This window comes from Camelus bactrianus, chromosome 2 (genome assembly GCF_048773025.1).
Source record: "Camelus bactrianus isolate YW-2024 breed Bactrian camel chromosome 2, ASM4877302v1, whole genome shotgun sequence".
Taxonomy (NCBI): domain Eukaryota; kingdom Metazoa; phylum Chordata; class Mammalia; order Artiodactyla; family Camelidae; genus Camelus; species Camelus bactrianus.
Genome location: NC_133540.1, coordinates 35,032,704 through 35,055,559, shown reverse-complemented (window position 1 = coordinate 35,055,559; position 22,856 = coordinate 35,032,704). Strand labels below are relative to the sequence as shown.

At 36.3% G+C, this 22,856-nt stretch overlaps 1 protein-coding gene across 9 annotated transcripts in view; it reads right to left on the bottom strand.

Annotated features, from left to right (window-relative positions):
• Positions 1-22,856, bottom strand: part of INPP4B (inositol polyphosphate-4-phosphatase type II B) — a 687,800-nt gene that overhangs the window by 370,090 nt on the left and 294,854 nt on the right. For all 9 annotated transcript variants that reach the window (XM_074378084.1, XM_074378080.1, XM_074378065.1 and 6 more), the window contains one exon: positions 7,599-7,664. The gene's annotated coding sequence lies outside the window, so the exon portion shown is untranslated. The remainder of the gene's footprint in view (positions 1-7,598; positions 7,665-22,856) is intronic.

The window sequence follows — 22,856 nt, the reverse complement described above, 5'->3', positions numbered from 1 at the left end:
TACAGCAGAGGTTTAAAAAATAGTACAAGGGTTATATAGCAATTCACGAGATGCCTCAGTATTTTTTTTTTTTTAATGGCCTTCTGTGTCATTAAACACATTAAACACATAAACAAAGGACAAGAGTCTATGGCCCACACTTAAGATGACAGGGCTTTTTTCCTGATACTCTGATCCACAGCTGCATCTTCCAAACGTAACGGCTCCTAACCGCCCATCTTAAACCCATCTCAAGAAGCAGAGATGTAGGAAACCATTTTAACTTGGCTGGAGGGCGATTCTTTCTTTCACACATACTAAAGAGGACTCTAAGGAGGTGCTGCCTCAGCAACATCAAATGTGGCGAAATCCTTCTGAACACCATCATACACGTCCGCCCGAGGCCAGCTAAACACCATGTGCCCAAGCAAAACTAAAACTGAAGCTTCGGTCATCCCTGCAGGCCATTTCTAACACAGACGTCAGAAGTTATTCATTCACAGAACGGACTGGATTCTGGATGATGGTATGTTTCAGCTTCCAATTAGTAATGACTAAATTATCTAGAGTTTCTGATGATTAATTGCTCATTTTCTTTTGAAATTTGAATTTTCAAAGTAAGGCAGATAGTAAATGTAATTAAAATTTTATCTTCTGCTTTTTATTACGACAGGCAAGAATAAATGTGTATTTGTGATTATTATAACTTCACTTTAACTCTCCAGAGAAGTTCACAGAGTGCCTGAGGTTATCTACAAAAAATGTAATATGACATGTCTGAGTCTTCTCATTCATACTGCTCACTGCATACAGATGAGGAGTCTTCATTCTTTTATTACAAGGAGTTTTTTTCCACTCAACTATGTACACAAGCATACATTCTACCTTAAAATACTTACTCAGTAAAACTGCACTACAATAAGAGCAAACAACAGGTACTTTAAAAAAAGAAAAGAAAAAGAAAATTCAGTTGCTAAACGTGAACTGGAAAGAATATCTACAAAAAGAATAAGGCTGAGCAGTGAAGTTCCAAGCCATTGTTCCACCTGCAAATTCATCTAGAGTTTCTATGGTTCATCTTATGCAACTAAAGAAAATCATCCATTAATTTAATGAATTCCATCTGTAACATGGGCTAATCTTTTACGATCAGCTGGAGTATATAAAGCATTACCACAGAGGGAGTGTGGTATTCAAGGTCAGATTTTATGTGAAAAGTATGTCATTAATTTGTGAATAAATCACTGAATACAGAATAAAACACGCATAGACTTTCTTTTTTTCCTTTCCCATCTTCTCAATCTCAGGCTGAAGCTCACCAACGTTTAGGATTGTTTTGATCCCACAGGTAAGGAAAAGTAAGGAAAGGAAGTACCATAAACATTCGTTCATGGGGCATAGACTTATTGTGCATCTACTATATGGAATGCATTGTTGTAAATGGAAAAACTACCTTTCATAATTTATCCTTGCCAAAGGACTAGTTTTCAGTACTTAAGTAGCATAACCAACACAACATCCACTTCTGTACCTTTGTCTCCCTCCTGTGTCTACCTCCCCGCTCCCCACGCCCCCTCCATCTCTCTCCCGGTAACATTTTAGCACTTAACACCCTCTGGCTTCTTTCCCTTCAGTGGGAGAGAATTTCTTCACCAGTTGTTGTTCCTCTATCTGGCAAGTTAACAAATGTGTCTTTGGCTATTTTTTGCTGTTGTTCTGGGGTCTTCCATAATTTAACTCTGTGTTAGTCTAGTATGCACGTCTGAATTCCAGCATTATTGTAATATAAAATCAAAGAAGCTATAAAAAAAGAAAAATACACACTAATATCTCTCATGAATTTAGACTCACAAAATAATTATCAATCAAATCTTAGCTATAGCAAATCTAATTCAACAGTATATAAAAGGGGTTTATCCTAGAATAAACTAGCATGCAGAGGGGTTTAATGTGGAATGAAAAACTAGCTCAACATTCAAAAATCTATCAGTGTAATTCACTATATCAACAGACTAAAAATGAAAACCATGGTCATATCAAAGATGCAGAAAAAGTAATGGAACAAAATTCAACATCCATTAAAAAAAAAACTCTCAGCAATTTAGGAATAGAAGGGAAATACTTTAACTTGATAATGGACATCTACAAAAATGCTACAGCTATCATATAACTGGATAATAAAAGATTCAGTACTTTCCTGCTAAGGTCAGGAATTAGGTAAGAATTTTCACTCTCTACTTTCCTCTTCAGTATCATACTGGAGGTCATAACCAATGCAATAGGCAAGGAAAAAAATAAAACACATACAGATTGGAAAGGAACAACTGATGTTATCTCTATTTGCAGACAGAACTATTGTCTATGTAGAAAATAGCCAAAAATACCTACCAAAAAGCTAGAAATAATAAGTTTATCAAAGTTGTGCGCTAGAAGGTCAACATATAAAAATCAACTATCTATAAACTAGCAATGAAAAATGGAAAAATAAAGTTTTAAAAACTATCATTTATTATAGTACCAAAAAAATTAGAAATAAACAAAATATGTACAGAATCTATAAGCTATCATCTACAAAACATTGATAAAAGAAATGAGATAAAATCAAATAAAGATATATAAAATGTCAATGGATTAAAAGAGTCATTATTGTTAAGATGTCAGTTTTTTTTAAATTGATCTAGATCATTAAGAAAATACAAATTAAAACTGTAATGAGCTACTACTATGTACTTATTAGAATGGGTATAATTAAATATTTTAAAAATTGTCAAAATCTCTGACAAGGATGTGGACCAACTGGAATTCTTGTACATTGCTGGTAGAAAGGCAAAACAGTATAGTCACTTTGGAAAAAAGTATGACAGATTCTTACATAGTCAAGCATAACCTACCATAGGAGCCAGCAATCTCACTCCTGGATATACACTCAAGAGAAATAAAACTTATGATCACACAAAAACCTGTTTTTTTTAAACTAAAAATTCAAAGTCACTCCAAGTTCATTCAAAGATGAATGGATAATCACACCAAAGCAAATTCATAAAAGGGAATATTACTCAACAATAAAAAGGAAAAAGGCACTGATACCCCCAAAAATTAATGACTCAAGCACATTACTGTAAGTGAAAGGAGCTGGATTCAAAGTGCTGCATACTACATGATTCAATGTACATGGCATTCTGGAAAAGGCAAATTATCGAAACAGAAAACAGATCAGTGGTTTCTAGTGGGTAGAGGCGGGAGAGGTTGATCATAAAGAGGTAAAAGACAGAAAATTGGGGGTTGATGTAAGTGTTCTGTATCATGATTACGGTAGTGAGTATGAATGCTAACATTTATCAAAACTTCTAAAACTGAACACCAAAAAGTATGAATTTTACTGTGCGTAGATTTTAAAACAGTGAACACAAAACAAGAAAGATATTAGAAAATACAGCTAGTGGTCAAAAAATATTACTAGCACGATTAATTTTAATAATATTTACTATCATTAGCATGGGTAGACAAGGGGAAGACGGCCTAAGAGAGGGACAGTGGGAATGCTTTGCTGATAGCCATTCAATCAAGAGGCCTGCAGAGACACAAAAGGAAGCAGAAAGAAATCCATTCCACAAAGGAATAAGATGAATAAACTGGGAAACAAATGTTGATTTATAGGAGGCAAAAGTCCAAATGATCAAGACTTAACCGATAAACTTAAGTTTGCTCTGAATGGGCCTCAATAAATGGGGGCACCGTTGAGTTTGGGGTGAGGGACAGGGAAGCAGTAGAAAGGGCTCCTGTGGAGTGGCCGTTCTCAGCATCACATGTGTATCCAAGTCATACAGCTGGAAGGGATACCCAAAAGAAGGTAAGGCCACAGGGAAAGATATGCAGTCAGGTGTCCTGGGAATCAGGGCACCTAGACTGCTGGGTGCAGAGCCAGGCTCCTGGTTCCAAGGGACACAGCAGCCAAAACTAAGGACACATCCACAAAGTCAACCGGACTCAGACAGCTGATGTGACTGCAGCCCAGTGCTCACGGCCTGTACGCCAATCGCCAGTCACCCAGGCACCGGGGTGCAAGCAAGCAGCAAACACTGCCAGAGGTCCACTCCCTTGGTGACTTTTTTGGTAAAAGGTAACAAAATGGAGTGGAGCATGGAAGGAAAGAACCATTAACATACTACATGGCTGGGCTCTCACTGGCTCTGTGTCAGGGTCGCTCTCTACAGATGGGGAACAAGAAATAGTGCTTGAACACAAAACAAAACAAAAATCAAGGTGGGTAAGATAATTATCTCAGGAGATACCTGTGACTGCTTCATGGAGGAGATGATATTTGGTCAGACTTTAAGAGATCTGTACATCAAAAAGGTAGGTGTTGGGGGAGGGTATAGCTCAGCAGTAAAAGTGCATGCTTAGCAATCCCCAGTACCTCCAAAAATATATAAATAGATGAATAAATAAGCCATATTACTCCCCCTGAAAAAAGTAGAAATAAAAAAAACTATAAAAAGTCAGGTATAGATAAAAGGAAGGGGGATGAGAAAAAAGGGGGAAGAAGGGAGGAAGAATGAAAGAAAACAAGGAAGAAAATATTGAAAATGACGGCAGTGCAAGCGAAGACCTAAAGCCACAAATGTAGAATACGCATAAATAACAGGAAATTAACTAATCTGATGGGAGCAGAGTGCATGGAGAAGCAGCAGGAAGTGGGTGCCCTATCACTGAATGAAATCATTCACAGCGGGGCATAACCACTCCTGCTTCCGACATTAGATGTGGTGTTTTCGTAAACCAGGGGCTGGGGCAATCTGGATTATCTGCTTCCTGGCCCCGCATTAGTTTACAGCTTCACTCCATTAAACAAATCTTAATTGAGCAACTACCTTGCCTAACAGCATGCAAAGTACTGTGAGTAATTCAGAAATAACATGTCACTATGCCTTTACATGGGATTTACAATCTGGACAGCAGAATCTAAAATACCTACAAGAAAAAAAAAAAAAAACAGAGTAAAAGGATTAGTGAATCTGCCTTGAAGTCAGCCTCCAAAGCACAGAAGCAATAAGCACTATCTGAATGTCTGGTATTGGCCATATTCTATACTAAATATTATGATATACATTCTCAAATTTAGCTTTCTTTCTTTTTTACTTTCATCTTTCTTTTCTTTCTAGAACTTAATAATCTAGTCAGTGTATAAGTCAAGAGACAAGAAAGAAACCACATTTCAAAATGGGATTTTAAAAATTTCATTTTAGAGATGGGTAAACTGAGATTGAGAATTTGCCTAGGGTCAGACAAGGGACAATCCGGTCTCCAAACTTTAAAATCACTATTTTTACACTGAGCAAAATATAGTCCTTGAAAATTCCAATTTATAGAGATTAAAAAGACTTGTTATTTGGTTGAGAAAATTATTCCTGAAAAAGGAAACAACAGAGTTCAATTTTATCCCAGATAACATGTTTCTTATACTCCAACGCATTTTAAAATAGGTGAGCATTCAATCTGGCTGTAATATTTCCATTTCTATTTTTCTCCCTACTTTTATGTTTTTGTATTGCTCTTTTTATTTTCTCTCCCTTTCTTTTAAACCATTTTCAATTAAGATTTCTAAATAGATTCCAAATTTGAGACACATCTCTAGCAGAAAGCAAATGGCAGGAGTAGTAATTAAGGGACCGCTATGTTTTATCTTTCCAAGGATGAAACAAGTTTTTTTGTTTCTAAGTTATGAAATCGTAGGGAATTGTTCATAATTTTTTTCCATATATTTTAATAATAGTTAACTGAATTGAAAGATAACTGAATTGATTTAAAAAGGTCAATTTCCTTTTCCAACACAGATGCTGAGAACCTCTCTTCTGGGATAACCTTAGTTTAACTCTGAATCCTTGAAACCTGTATTGGTGCAGATATAAGATTTCCACATTTTATATAAAATCAAATCATTTCTCTGGGTGCTAAAGTAGGCACCACCCCCAGCCACGTTCCTCACTTTCCACCTTTCTAAATTATGAGAATTTTACAAACCAAGGAGAGTAAGTATTCTCAGTGGAAAGGAATGAGATTCAGAGCAGCTAAGACGCAGACAACATTTTTTTTTGTAGTTGGTTTTCCTTTGTTTGATTTAAGAGAACAAGTATTACTAACAGTAAGATTGAAAATTACTTAGTGAGCTCTTACTCCAGTGCTCCTCAGTGGTACTTAAGGCTCTATTTTTACATGTAAAGTATAATCAGGATTTGAAGCAATTAACCACATAATTCAGGTCAAGAAAAATCTTCTGCCCGAAAAAGCTAAACCACCAAAGTAAACATGTCTTTTTTCTCTGGACTGAATTATCTAGATTCTAGAAAATTATCTAACATAATTAAATGTGCATAGCCATAAAATAGGTCAAGTTACCTAAAAGCAGGTCAGCCTCAGGAGTATGAGGAACCCCACAAAATACACTTTCTTTCCAAGAAAGTTTTGAAACATTTCCTAATGTAAACCTGGAAGTACTGGTTAACTAGTATCAAGTTAAATAAAGGTGCACACTCACACAAACATATGCACATATGTGTATACATACATGTATATTTATTACAGAATGTTAATGTGTCTTCAAAGCTCCTGAGAGTGGTATAGTATTGAGAAATTTTCAAACTTCCTTGACCCTAAACCATTTTATACAGAACGTATCATGGAACTAGTATGCAGACACACTGAGAACCTCTCTGCACTATCATAAGCCATTTACACTTTGGCAGGAGATGTAGGGGGTGGGGTGGGTTTGGTAGATCTGAAAGTTTCTATATTCAGGGTGCCAGGAGAGAAAATCAAATGACAGAGCACAGAAATGTCTAGGGGAGGATGTGGCCACGCAGAGCTGCTCTGAAGACACCTCACTGGAGCAACGAAAGCCCTGTGGGACTGAGCCGGTTGCCACATTCACGTTCATCCCATTGTCAACCCAGTTTCATCTTATACTTCTCTCCACCTCTGTGACTTTGCCACTATATCCTTTTCTTCAGTTACTTTCTTTATTCATTGCTGTTCCATCTACCTGGGACTTTTTTCCTTACACTTCAGCTCTTAGTTTAAACACCACCTTCTAAAGACGCACCCCCTGTTTATCTCGTCTCCAGTAGATCCCTCCCTTATCTCCCAACATTTTCTCCCACAGAACTCTGCAGTAGCATGTATGACAGTTTTTATTCTTATATTGATCCTTGTCTATCTGTTTCATGTCACTTCCACTGGACTGCAAGCACCATGAGGGCAGGAATGAATCATGTCTGTTTTGTTCAAGTCTCTAAAATCACTCAGTACCTCAAAGATGAGTGTTTGCCATATATCAGGCTTTTCATGAATATGTGTTGATTTAATAATGAGTAATAATTATTTGTTCATTACTCTACATTTCTGCCTAGACCTGGCCTAATTGAAGCTCTCAAAATTAATTTAATGTGCACTTAGAAAACAGTTCCTCTTTAAGATACAGTCAGCCATGCAGTCACATACATTCTAAGACACCGAAGTGGAATTTTTGTAAAATATTTTTCTAACAATAGAGGCTGTAAGTTTGAAGTAATCATCAGTCTAAATGAACAGTGAGGGTTATTTTCTGAGAATCAGCCTTGTACCTGCTTTTTTGTTGTCTTCCTCAAACAGCTCAGGTCTTTGATTACTGCCTTGCAGACTTCAGAGCTCTGTAAAGAATAAAAGACAAAATGTTAGGATTTGGTGTTTTCACTGGGAACTCCTCTTCTGAAAACACTCCAGGTGAAAATACTTAATTTGCTTGTAATGCCCTTTACTCCAAACTTGAGGACTTACATGATCACAAGATCCACGGAATATAGCCGTTTCTGGTTGGTATTCCAAATCGAGCTGCTTTGTTCACAGAGGCCACTAGAAGGAACTGGAGCTGACCCTTATTTATTTGCTTACCTGAGCCGGGCACTCTTCTAACTTGCAAGGATTAACATATTTACTCCTCACAACCACTGGGTAGGCAAGGGTTAACCCAGCAGGCCTGAATGACTCAAACGCTTCGCATTCCAAAGAAAGGCCTACCTTTAGAATTGGCCCTAGGGCAGCTTCTGGAAGATAACCTCCGAGCTCTTGGAATAGTCTGCCTGATAAGAGAGTTTTTTGAATGCTCAGGCCTCTGCTCTTCCAGTTTGACCAGATACATTTATGGCGGACATCTGTTTTTGTTGCGGGCAGGGAAGGCTGAAGTCTGAATAGCTGAGGTCGGTCATCTGGTGCTGCGTGCTTCTGTGACTGACCCCGAATAAAACTCCGGAAACCAGAGCTCTGTGGAGCTTCCCTGGCTGCCCGCCCTTCACACATGTTGTCACACATGGTTGCCAAGAGAAGTAAGTGTGCCCCCACGTGACTCCACCAGGAGGGACACCTGGAAGTTGGATGCTAGACTTTGCCTCAGGTGCCTTTCTCTTTGCTGATTTTAATCCGTAGCCTTTCACTGGAAGAATCCATGACTGTGAGTCTAACAGTTTTTCTGATTCCATCAAATCATTGAGCCTAAGGATGGTCTTGCGGTAGGTACCCCATGTGGTAGGTACTATTATTACCCATATTTTATAGATAGAGGAATTGGCAAAGAAAGGTGGGGTGACAGTCAGTATCCCACAGCTAGTTTCCGGGGCGGCATTTCACTTTGAGCCCAATGATCTGGATCCAGAGTTTGGACATTTTACCACTGTGCCCTGTGGTGTATCAAAATATTTGTTACTGTGTGTCATTCAATAAGTGCATCAAAAATGTCACTTGGTTCTTTTTTCTACTTTATTATCAGGAATGATGATTTTCAAATTGTAAATTTACTATCAATTATCAAGAGTTCATTTTATCTGTCAAAAAGAGAGCAATAACTTTTATTGAGTTAAAGTTTTCTTTAACCTCTGTACTGTATTCAAAACAAACTGTCCCGCAGTCATGTCAGTAATGTAGATGTGACATAAGATTTTGTCACTCACATGCTTGTAGATTTCTTCCCATTCTAGATGAAATAGGAGGATGAAAACCACAAAGTGTCAGCTTGAACTCATCCCAGGTCTTATTTAATTTGGGGAAAACAAAACACCTAATCATAATTCATCTTAAGATCTCTATTTTTTTAGTCTGATAGATCCAGAGTTGCTTTTAAAATACGTGATAGGAAAAAAAAATAGCTTCATAATAGGAGAAAACATGAAGCTAATCACTCAGTTGCTACTAAAGAAAATGTAAACCATCTACTGATTTCTAAACACAACGTATAAAAATAATACACTAGCTACATAGAAAAGTCCTAAGTTTGCTATCGTAAGCTTTTCTTTCAGGTAGACTTTGCAAAAAACACTTTGGTCTAATTAATCATTGTCATTAGGTGTCTGAGGTAGGCTTTATTCATTAGGCTTTATTTTAACACTTAAACAAAACCATAATTCATTCTCTTATCTTTTTCAACCCACCCTAAGCATTGCGCCCTGTTGTACACACACATTCAATAGTGAATTACAGTGTCTTCTTCTTATCACCCCAACAGATTGCACATCTCTTGGTATTTCGAAATGTCATTACTTCTGCAAAGGTAATGCGTCTGCCTTGCCATGTAGGACAGAGGTCCATGTAGTCTCCTGAGGTCCACAGTGTCCCAACAAGCTGGTAAAATTGCTTTGAAAAATACAAGGAAACACGCGGAGGAAGGGCAACACCTTACGTAGTGATGATGAAATACATAGATTGTAAACCGGGTAACTGTGCAAGCCCAAAGAATAAAAGTTTATGATGCAGAAGGATCAGCTGTGTTATGTGAGCCTGAGTCTTTCATACTTGTTTTGTCCCCATTATGTTGTCATTACTTGTCAGCTCCCATTATGCAGCAAGAACCAATGCTGACCCAAACCCACCAAAGTGTTAGGCACCTTAAATATCCCACCCAGTCAATGCAAACAAAAGCCTTATTTAATACTTCTCATGACCTCCACAATAAATGGTCAAATAGAATATTGGCCTTGATTAGGACATAAAAGTTTTCTTTAAAAAGAAAAGAGAAAATTCCATTTCAAACAACTTTTGGATACTAAATTGAGCATTACTGATTAGGAATAAAACATGGAAGATTAAAAAATGGAATAGCCTCTATTGGGCTCCACCTATGCTTCTCTGGTTCCCATATCCATTCCTTTGTGGCCCTAAATGGGGCTCTCATGACTCACATTCTGTCTCTCCTCCTACCCCAGAGTCTTGGTGTGATGGGGATACAGCTAAATTCAGAGCTGGCTGTTTGCCCTTTTCATGTTGCCCCATGAGTGACAGCTGGGTCTGAGATGCCTTGTTGATCCCAGACAGCCTGGTGATTCTAGATCAAGTGTCCCCATCAATGGGAGGTTGTGGGATATTATGCCAAAGGCAGGGGCTAAGTAGGGTGGAGATTAGGAAAGATTAGGGAGAGAGCATGACATGCAGGTCAGGAAACTGTATTACAGAGGTCCTCCTCAGTTCCGAAAGACTCACATATTTGTCTCCTAGAAGACCCTGCTTCACAGATGATAACTCCTTCACAGATGATACACATATAATCACCTATTATATGTTATATTATATTATATTATATTATATTATATTATATTATTAATAACTGTGTCTAAAATAAATGTGAAAATTTAACTGTATCTCAAAAAGCAGGTTTTTAAAATCTCACTTTTGTTCTTCAATTCCCATCTTTTATTGTAAAAATAAAATAGAATTTAGCTGATAATGAGATCATTCCCAATTGTTGACAATTTTCACATCAACTAAAAAAACTACTAAAAAATTTCTATTAGAATTAATAAAATGATTCAAAAAAAGTCTCCGGATTCAATATAAATTTGTAATGATAATTGCTCTGTACAATAGCAATAAACAGAAAGTAAAAAATTTAAAATAAATAAATGCAACTCCCAATAGCATCAATAATCCTGACTCACTATAGCAGTAACAATAAAATCCTAAAACTACTTATGAATAACTCTGTAAAGACAATTTAAAAAAGCTATAAAAGAAATAAGGAACCATAACACATGCATGAGTAGGAAATTATTTACAACATAAATATCACTTCTTCCCAAATTAATTTTATGTTTTTAGCATAATTCCAGTCAAAATTCTAGTAGGAATAATTAAAGCTTTCTGTTAAAACTTTCTGAAGTTCATTTGAAGAAAGAGTCATGGATCATAAAGAAAATTCTAAATATAAATATTAATGACAGGTTTTGTTCTAATGATAAAATACATCGTTGTGACACAACATTTAACACAGTGTAGAACTAGCTTAGAAACTGACATACAGATTAGTGAGAAAATATAGGTATCCCAGAGACATTCTATTTTATGCATTAATTCAACATACACTTAATGCCAAGAACTATGCTAGTTATTAAAGGGAAAACATAATTCCTACCCTCAGAAAGTTTGACGGGGAAAAAAAAGTAGCTATTTTTATCATGACAGAAATTAATACAAATGGGCATTGGACTTTATGAATGCATATAGAAAGGGAGCCTCAATTCAGTGTATGATAAAACGAGTATCACCAATTCATGAGAAACTCTTTAATAAATAATGTTGAGATAATCGTCCATCTTTTTGGAATAAAATCAAATACATCTCATTAGACATAGATATAAACTGCAGATGTATTATGGAATTAAATACAAATGAAATGCAACATTAAAGACAAATAAAAATGGAATTGATTATTTATATGCCTCTCTGGAGAGGGCAAGTCTACTCCTGAAACATATAAGTGCTAAAAGAAATTAGAAAATGCCTGGTAGATAAGACTAGGTTAAAAAAAAAACCCAAAACTTCTCTAAGTTAAAAAGAAAATTAAAAAGCAAAGCAGATGTGAAATTATTTGCAACAACTGCAAATAATTGCAAATAAACCAAAATCTATATTATATAAACACCAAAATATCAAAGGATACTTCACAATGAAGAAACAACTCATTGACGAACATATGGAAAAATGTTCATTCTCATTAGTACTCAAAGAAATAAACATTAAAACAATGATCAACAATATTTCATCTAACAAATTGGCAAAGAATAAAAAATGTTCATCCTTGATGCCATTTTGAAATTGCTTTGAATGCCACTTTCTTACAGCCCCTAAGAGCTCTAAAAGTATTCCTACCTTGTCCCAGATAACCTAGGAAGCATTCTCTCCATATATAATTCATACAAGATGCTCATTTCAGGCACGTTCTATTTTAACACCCTCTAAGCCGCCACATCCTTTAGGTAAGTGACTGTGAAATATTCATCACAGTATTATAGGCACCATACCAAGGACATAGAGGGCATGCAATAAATGTCTTGAATGTTGACTAGATGAATTAATGAGCTTGTTTCTTTGTAGTTAAAATAAATAAAAGTGTGGTGCTGGCTTCTCAAAAAATACGTTTTTATACGCCTTGATTTAGTAATTCTGAGTTTCTATTCTAGGGCGGTAATCCTAATTATAGAGGAGAAAAAAGGTGTATATATAAAGAATTACTACAATAGGAAAAATCTAGAAACAGCCTAAATATTCAACAATAGAGATATCTTTGAAAATATTATGTTATATAAATTTGATGGAATATTATGTCACCATTAAAAAGAAGAGTTTACAATTCAGGTTTAGAAAGGCTTATGCCAAAATGTTAAATGTGAAAAGTAGGTTGTAAAACTGTACATGTCTTATATAACAGGCGTAGTGTAGCAGGTAAGATTCAGCACGAAATCTCATCTTCATTAATCCTTAACTGTACCTCCATGAATAGGTTACTTAGCTTCTAAGATGTAACAGCAGTAACAATATTGCTTATTTAAAAGGCTGTTATTTTTAATTAAAAATCAAATTAAATAATCCAAATAGTGTTAATAGCATCTATCACGTAACACATATTCAGTAATTACAGATACAGCTTTTGTTTGAACTATCAAACAAAAATAAAACATATTCATACAGAAAGTCCAGATGCTAATGTATCGATGTACTGGCAGTAATTTTTGTGTGGTGGGTTTGGCTGTTCACCACCTTTGGAACATCTTTCCTATGTTTGGGAAGTTTCCCGGTTAACATGTTTACACATCACCAGAATGGATGCCTGAAATCACTTCTCAGTGTTCCTTACGTGCGAAGAGTCTAAATTATCCCCAAAGGGACTGATGCTAGAGGAGAATGCTAGGGCGAAAGCCTGTGACCGAGGCTTTTCTGATAAGACACTCATGTACAAGGCTTCAGTGCTGAAGCACATGCTTCACTGAAACCATCTGGCAATCCATTCTGAGAGCTGACATCTCTGCCAGCTTTCAGATGCCGTGGGGGCAAAAGGATCTACCATCAGGTGAGGGTGGTGGAGCCTGCGCCAGGGACAGAAACTGGGTTTGAGTCCTGGAGCGGTGCTCATGTGTATTTGGCTGGGCTTAGAGTTCCTGGGCAGGCAGCCTCCAAGCCTGAGCCAAGGCTCTTTAAGACTTTAATGGATCCCATGCAGTTCTGCCTTCATCAGCCTTTTCCTCTGTAATACACACACATACACATCCCTCCATAGATGTATATGGGTATTATATATAGAGAGAGATATGGATATATAATCATAGCTTATGACTGTGTTGGTATAAAAACATAGTATCATATAACAAAAATTCTTCCAACCTAAAAAATCATTTTTTTCCTTTCATGTTTTAAAAGAAATTAAGACATCTTCATGGGTCCGTAAAAGCATTGTTAAGTCGTGGGCACTGCGCCTGTCGTCCCTGATAGAAAACTCAGCTCCACTTAAAGTTTTCAGATGAACTCCTTTATTTGTAAACTAGCTGGAGTCTATTCTGTGCAGCTATGAAACCTGATGATACAGATGACAGAACTACAGTGAAAGTTTTACTTTCGTTCAACTTTCTGGAATCCTCAAATTTTTTGAAAAGGTATGTATTTCTTCTTAAAGGGAAACTGATATATGAAGAAATAGAAGAAAATCTGATCAATGAATGCATCCCCAGTAGTTAGCCTTAAATGACAAACTTTACATGCAGATCTCAGAATCTCAAGCTGGAAAGGGACTGCAAAGATCCCTGTGGGAAAATGTCATGTGCTATCACCCACCTGTCATCTGAATCCTCTCTCTGCTCCCTGACCAAGCTGTCACAATGATACTGAGCTTAGTAGTTCATGATCTCAGGAAGAAAGTCAGACATCCTATCTCTTGATATCTCTTTGACTATTAGAAAGTTCTTCTTTAATATTGAGTCAAAATATATTTATTCCTGAAACGTTCTCTTTTTTTCCCCTGAAAGCACATCCAACATCTGAGAATTCCTTACGCTCCCATTTTAGATACCCAATAACAACACCTCGGAATCACTGCATAACAACACCCTGGAATCACTGCATAGCAACCCAACTCAGAAGACTTTTATCCCTACTGCACCTACTTGACACTTTGATCCTGTTTCAGTCTATCATTTCCCTGAGTAACCCATTGCTCCAAAGCAGAGACGTGAATGGCTAGACCAGAGGCATTCTCTCTGACTCTTTCTCTTTCGAGAACAAACTCATCATTTTTTTGACTCCCATCAGAGGAAAACAAAATTGCCCTGGGCTATAGTTTTAAAATAAATTTGGAACCCAATATAAAATTCAGATGTTAGTGTTTTGGAAAGGAAAATCTTTCTGTTTCTCTGCTTCTCTTGAAATACCTAGTCAAAATGAAATAGTGAAACCTCTACAAAACTGGTAATCTGGCAATACAAGATCTGGCAATCTAAGCTCTGGTTCTGAAATCTTATGTAAACTATTAAATCCAGATCCCACCATCCCTTGAGGGATAATTCAGATTCTTAACATTTAGTGACTCGATTTCTAATAAAGAATTAGATCCCTAAGTCATTAGCTAATGAAGTAAACTTAAAACTATTGAGCAATGTCATTGCATTTGTATTTAAGATTTTCTTTTAACCAATGGACAGAAGTATTAGATGGGATTCAAATCAAAAGTACACCATCATTAGTTATTACCTGATTATCATCAGGTATGCATTTTTTGTATTCTTGGAAACTAACAGATTTAAATGCCCCATGATCACAGACAAGAGTTGCCACCAACTGAAAAAAAAAAAAGATTATGATAGACAGATAGATATCACGTAGACATAAATGAGGACAAAACCTCCACCTAGATTAACTGAAAATTCTTTCCTTTGATTCATTTGTTCAGAAACATTCTGAGTTTTTGTATAAGGTATGCCAAAACTAGGTTTTGAAATAGCTAACCATGAAATCTCAGTCAGTTGTTAAAAGTACTGACTCATTGATCCGATCTTCGGCTGGGCGGAGGCAGGGAAGTTCTGTTTTACCACGTCCTTCAGGAACTCAGGTTGAGAGAGATCTCACCATCATGCAAGCAAGTGACTTAATCATCCTGCATATGAACTTCCAGCAGGGAGACTGGGGAAGAGAGAGAATGAGGATTGCAGGAGACCCCTTTATGAGCCAGGTCTGGACTGTCCCATGACATGCCTAGGGGCAAGGAGCCTGTGCAGCCAAAAGTCTACATCTTGGAAGGGAACCAGGATCTCTGATGGACACCTGGCTGCCTCCATCACAGTCCCATAGTGTTAAAGATTGTGAGAGTCCCAGTTAGTCCCAGGCAGTTTGCATACTTTTGTCTGTACCAATGCCAGAGCCTAAATAATGAAGCAGGTAACATGAAGGATGTAACGACTTTGGTAAAATTCACATCAAAAATTGCAGAAATGAGGATAATCAGAAGAATGTGATTATTATAAGCTGCAAGCACTTGAGAGAGGACAGACAGGGTTCCAGGAGTAATGTAGTTCTGGATGAGGATGTGTCAGAAATCTCTTCAGGGCAAAAGTCAAATTAGAAAAGGGAATTTTTAGGATTGTTATTTTCATAGTCATATAATAGATTATTACATGATATAATAATATGAAAATATTCCTCAGGCTGACATTCAGAACATTTTAAGGTCTGCCCCTTTTTAGACTTCTTTACAAGTTCTCTGCTTGGAATTTGTCTCAGCCATTTCCACAATGACTTTTGTTTTCTGGTCTCTGCAGATTTCCTGTCTGGAGGCACCTTTCATCAGGTTGCTACCCAGTGGAACTTCACCAACCCAACAAAGCTTCCTCATATTTATGCCAGAAGAATGGTCTCCCCCTTGGAATGCCTGTATTATTTATGTTATGGTGGCTTTTTAATGGGGTTATTTATTTGCTTGTCATCATATGAATCTACTTTTTTGACTCTTTGCACTATCATATCTCCTCATATGTGGTTAAGAGATTAAACTGTTGCTGAGTGAACAACTGAAAAAGTAAACAGATGTATACATTAAACAAGTGCTTTTTAAACATGTTGCATACAAGAAGATGGTGATTCTGGAGTCTCAGTCAGTGTAATTAGGGTACTCTGTATTTTGAAAAAGCTCCCAGATAATTTGATTCCATCAGCTTTGGGAAAAATCGATGGCTGATTCTGTTGAACCTGAGGTAAAACTGTTAAGTCACATTCCAGACAAAAACCCAACAAGGGCATTGGTTTTAACTCCCCCAACATAAACTGATAGAAATGTGATTTAGCACTGGAAAGTTTAGAGAGGATTGGGATCTATTTCTTAGACTAAGTAGTTAAAACTTTTCAAGAAAGAAGCATTTTTTTTCTGTTTTGTGTGGTCTAGTAGATAAGAAGTGGGAAAAAAAGATGATTGTGAGTGAGCCCCAAAGTAATAGTCTTCACAATAACATTACCTTTAGCACCCCCATGAGAGTGAGGAAACAGAAGAAATAGTTAAATATTAGAAAAAAAGACATATGGTGGCAATAAGTGGGTATTAGTTGAGAAATCATTTTAAATTAAAATAGAGAAAGTCAATAGCCTGTAAGAATCCCAGTGACTGCTTACCAAATCCCTTACTACAAGCCCAGGAAAAATGCATGTTGTGGTTCAAAGCTATAGGGCATGGCTAATAAAGGGAAACAATGATACCATTGTAAGGGAAAAGGTACACTTTTTTTGTTTAAAGTTTAACCATCTTTATCAATTTTGAGATAATACTGCTTTGAAATTTTGCTCTTTCAAGCAGCTCCAAGCAGTAAATACCACCCCTTAAATGCCATAAACTGTCACCTGTTAAAGATCATCTTTAAAAACACAGAAAGACAGGCAGAGTGAGGATGACAGGAAAACCCGCAAAATAGCCTACAGATCGAGTATTATCTAGGAATGAAATGTTTCCCCCCAAAACAGCTTTCAAGATTACCTTTCAAGGAATGCCAAAGCAAATGAAAACATTTTTTTAAATATATCAAAAGAAAAGAGCCAGCTAGAGACTCAGTGAACCCCTGATTACAGTCCATCAAAGATAACACTTAGGGCTTAGGGTCTTAAAAAAAAAAAAAAAAACGGACTAAATCTGACAGGATACTTTCTTTGAAACATAGGATGCTAGGAGATACCACATACTGTCTCTCTAAAATGGTAGATCAGAAGTGTGGAATAAAATAACTACACAAAAATCTAACCATAGCAGTTAGCATTTGGGGGTACGTATTATATACAAATCCTGTGCCTAAAAATACTATCTCATTAGCCTCCTTGCTTTAGCTGTTTCCATATTAAAAGGGCTGATTGAGACCCAAAATATTAAGGTCAAAAGAACAGGGTCAAGAACTAAGGACAGACCAGAATGACTTCTCCTAAGGGACAAGGGATCTAGAAAGCTACTGAGATACATGCTCTTGCCGAGTTCATAATATGAGCAATAGGCAAATCACACCTTGAAAATCCCAATGACTCTAGAAAGAGATTTCAGAAACCAGAGCTATGTTTGAGCAGCAAAAGCACAAAGATCAGTGTCAAAAACTCAGAACGTCATTGGGTTGGTTTCCATGTGGCTACATATTTGTAGACGGAAGGCTGGTGTTGTGTTTCCTTAAAGCAGTTGCTCTGGCCTAGGTGAGCCACACCTCCCCCATATATACATTTGTAACTTCACGTCAGGGACTTGAAATCAGCCACAGTTGGAGTATTTAAACCTGGAAAACGCGCAAATACTAAAAATCAGGACTTCTTCTTTAGTTTTGTTATTTAGAGAGCCAGCTTACCAGCACATCACTGCCCTAGAGGGACAAGTTCAAGACACTTATGAACCATGACTCCAAAAGAAGAAACAATTTAGAGGAGGTCTACTAAAGAAAATATAAGGAAGATGATGTTAGAGCTCAACTGTGTCTATATTAGATGTTGTCTAGTTAGACGACAAAATACTTCTGAAATAATGTTATGCCACTCAGGGAGGTGAAGATAAATAAAATGTACATAAATATGAGATGCTTTTGGTATTTGTGGAAATGGGTGGCTTTATATTTCTCACTACAGGAGCCCCTCTATTGAAAAAATTCAGAGGGGTATGATAGAAAAACAAATGCCTGGACCAAAATTAAAAAGAAAGAAGATACTCAGATGCAGCAAACCCATGAAGTAGAGAACAAAAGGGGTCAATGTAAGAAGCATATCTGAAAACAATGAAATTGATAAAAGAACCTGAAGATGACACAAATAAATGGAAAGATATACAATGCTCATGGACTGGAAGAATTAATACTGTTAAAACGTCCATACTACCCAAAATTCAATGCAATCCTTACCAAAATACCCATGGTATTTTTCACAAAACTAGAACAAATAATCCCCAAATTTGTATGGAACCACAAAAGACTCTGAACAGCCAAAGCAAACTGAGAAAGAAGAACAAACTTGGAGGTATCACATGCCCTGATTTCAAACTACACAACAAAGCTATAGTAATCAAAATGGTATGGTACTGGCAAAAAAAAACAGAAAAAATGCAACAGAATAGCCCAGAAAGAAACCCATGCTTACATGCTCAATCAATCTATGACAAGAATACACAATGGGGAAAAGACAATCTTTTCAATAAATGATGTTGGAAAAATTGGACAGCTACATGTAAAAGAATGATATTAGACCATTTTCTTACACCATATACAAAAATTAACTAAAAATGGATTAAAGACTTAAATGTAAGACCTACAACTATAAAATGCCTAGAAGAAAACATAGGAAGTATGCTCTTTGACATTAGTCTTAGCAATATTTTTTGGTTATGTCTCATCAGGAAAAGGAACAAAACCAAAAACAAACAAACGGGACTACATCAAACTGAATATCTCTTGCACAGCAAAGAGAATTATCAATGAAATGAAAAGGCACCTACTGAATGGGAGAAGATCTTTGCAAATGATATTTCTGATAATGGGCTAATATCCAAAATATATAAAGAACTCATACAATTCAATACCAAAAAAAAAAAAAAAACCCACAAAAAACTCCAATTAAAAAATGGGCAGAGAATCTGAATAGACATTTTTTCCAATGAAGACACAGGTGGCCAACGAGCACATGAAAAAAGTCTCAACATCCCTAATCTTTAGGGAAATGTAAATCAAAACCACAATGAGATATCACCTCACACTTGTCAGAATGGCTATGGTCAAAAAGACAACAAATAATAACAAGTGTGGGTAAGGACATGGAGAAAAAGTAACCCTAGTGCACTGCTGATAGGAATGTAAACTGGCACAGATACTACGGAAAATAGTATGGAGACTCCTAAAAAAATTAAAAATAGATGATCCAGCAATTCCACTTCTGGGTATATTTCCAAAGGAAATAAACACTAATTTGAAAAGAGATATGCAATGTTTATTATAGTATTATTTACAATAACAAAGATATGAAAGCAACTTGTGTCTATTTATAGACAAATGGATAAAGAAGATATGGTCTGATGGTGTAAATAGAATGGAATATTACTCAGCCATAAAAAGCATGAAATCTTGCCATTTGCAACAATATGGATGGACCCAGAAGGTTTTATGCTTAGTGTAATAAGACAGAAAAAGACAAATTATGTGTTCAGTTATGTGAAATACGCCCCCCCCAAATAACAACGAATATAACAAAACAGAAACAGACTGATAAATATAGAGAACAAACTAGTCATTGCTGGGCAGGAGAAGGGGTGGAGAGATGGGTAAAATAGGTGAAGGGGAATAAAAGGTACAAATTTCCAGTTATAAAATAAATAGAATTTACAGAATAATGTGGTCAATAATATTATAATAACTTTTTATGGTGACAGGTAATAACTAGACTTATAGTAGAGATCATATCATAATGTGTAAAAATATTGAATCACTATGTTGTACACCTGAAACTAATATAAATTTGTAAGCGAATTATGCTTCAATAAAAAATAAGCAGATTAACTGTTTAATCCTCATCTGACCCTTCTCTAAAGTGGGATGTATGAATACTAGAGGCAGATCATTCTCCTTTAGAAAAGCATGAGTCAGAAGGAAATATTTCTATTGCCCCTAAAGAGATGAAACTTACTAAGGCCTGAAAAGTGTGAAAAGGGAGATTAGGGAAAAAAAGTTGTCAGGCAGAACATATGGTCATCATTAGGCTATTCCAAGGAGAGAGACAGCCAACACAAACACTAAGGAATCAACTCTGTTCAAACTTCTGAGTGGACCCCTCTAGCTGAGACAGAACAGAATGAGAAGTGAAGGGAAGAGAAATTTGGAAGTTTAATTTCTTTGGGCTTTATCTTTAGATATAACTTCTCCTTTAGGTATAACTTCTCCTTTGGGCTTTATCTTTAGATATAAAATTAAAAAAAAATAATTTATTGACATTGTATTATCATTGGAGCATCTTTAAGTTGTTATGTTATAATTGCATAACTTCTGATGAAACCTATTAGACATGTAGTTAGGTGTAGTTTGGAATGAGAAATTAACATGAGCGGATGAAGAAGATGTGGTGTGTGTATATATATATTCATATGGAATACATGTGTATGTATATATGCAATGGAATACTGTAAAAAAACAGAAATTTTGCCTTTTGCAGCAACATGGATGGACTTGGAGAGCGTTATGCTAAGTGAAATAAGTCAGACAGAGGAAGACAACTACTGTATGATTTCACTTATATGTGAAATCTAAAAAATGCAACAAACTAGTGAATACAACAGAAAAGAAGGAGACTCACAGATAGAGAATAAACTAGTGGATACCAGTGGGGAGAGGGAAGCAGGGAATGGTATTATAAGGGTGGGGGAGTGGGAAGTACAAACTCGTGGGTATAGGATGAGCTACAAGGATCATGCACAAGGAGCTTGTACAACACGGGGAATATAGCCAATATTTTACAATAACTATAAATGGGGTATAGACTTTACAAATATGAATTGCTATATTGTACACTTGTAACATATAATATTGTACAGCAACTATACTTCAAAAAATAAAATAAGATAGTCCAAAAAAATGAAGAATAGTTTTGTCTTAGGGTATAGCAAAGTCCTGGACTTCACTAAGGCACTATCCTATCCTATTCCAGTGCACTCTAGAGAGATGATGTCCAACAGATGGTATTTCACTGATGCAAATATGCTCTAACATTTCTGCCCTAGAGTGCGTCCACTAGCTACACCTGGCTATTGAGCATTTGAAATGTGCCCAGTGTTACTAAGAAACTGAATTTTTATTTAATCTGATTTTAGTTAATTTGAACTTAAATAGCCACATGTGGCTAGTGGCTACCATATTGGGCAATGCAGCTTTAGAAGTAAAAACTAAACTTCCCACCAGATATGCAAATGATCAGTGTCATTCTCAACTTTATAAGTAAAGAGCAGGACATCCTGGAAATCAGTGTTCTCCATAAGAGCCAGGCTTAACACTGGTGAGACATGGGGTTGATTGTTAGACCAGATAGGTTAAGAAAACAAAGAGAACCTGGCTGCCATGGGGCAGAGCTTCCATTTCTTAGGATGCTATTTCTGATACAGTTACACTAGGGTAACACTCCTGCCCTTCTCCCTCCTCACCGGCTTGGACTTCTCACTTTGTTTTGAATCAGAAAAAATTGTATATTCTTTTTTTTAAATTGAAGTATAGTTGATTTACAATGTTGTGTTAGTTTCTGGTGTACAGCATAGTGATTCAGTTATACATACATATATATTCTGTTTCAGATTCTTTTTCATTATAGGTTACTACAAAGATATTGAATATAGTTCCCTGTGCTATACAGTAGGACCTTGTTGTTCATCTATTTTATATAAAGTGGTTAAAATTGCAAATCCTAGACTCCTAATTTATCCATCCTCCTTTTCCCTTTGGTAACCATAAGTTTGTTTTCTATGTCTGTGAGTCTGTTTTTGTTTTGTAAATAAGCTCATTTGTGCTTTTTTTTTTTTTTTTTTTTTGGTTCCAAGTATAAGTGATCTCATATGATATTTGTCTTTCTCTGTCTGACTTATTTCACTTAGTATGATCATCTCTAGGTCCATCCATGTTGCTGCAAATGGCATCATTTCATTCTTTTTTCCTGAGTAGGAAACTGTGCATTCTTTCTGTTCCCTACCTTGTGGTAAACCTATCATAGTGGGCTCTGCCCTTAGGGAAGGACTGCATTTATCCATCTCTATCTGCCTGGGTGTCTCAGTTTACTTCCAGAGTGAAATATCAGAAGCTCAGTGTGGCATCAAGTATGGCCTATTATCCAATCAAGCTATTATTAGTAATAAAACTGTTATTTAAAGATTTTTAATTTAAAGCTCCATATGTCTGATTTCCATGTCTACTAATAAGTTCCTTCCAAAACATGGAGGGAAAAGAAAAGTGATTTATTGGCCAGGCCCTCTCTTCAGAAATTCAACAGTCAGTATTTCTGATGATTGAATGGCTTCAAAAATAAGAGGTAGAATGTGTCTCTGTGGTGGACTTTCTTTTTTCTGAGAT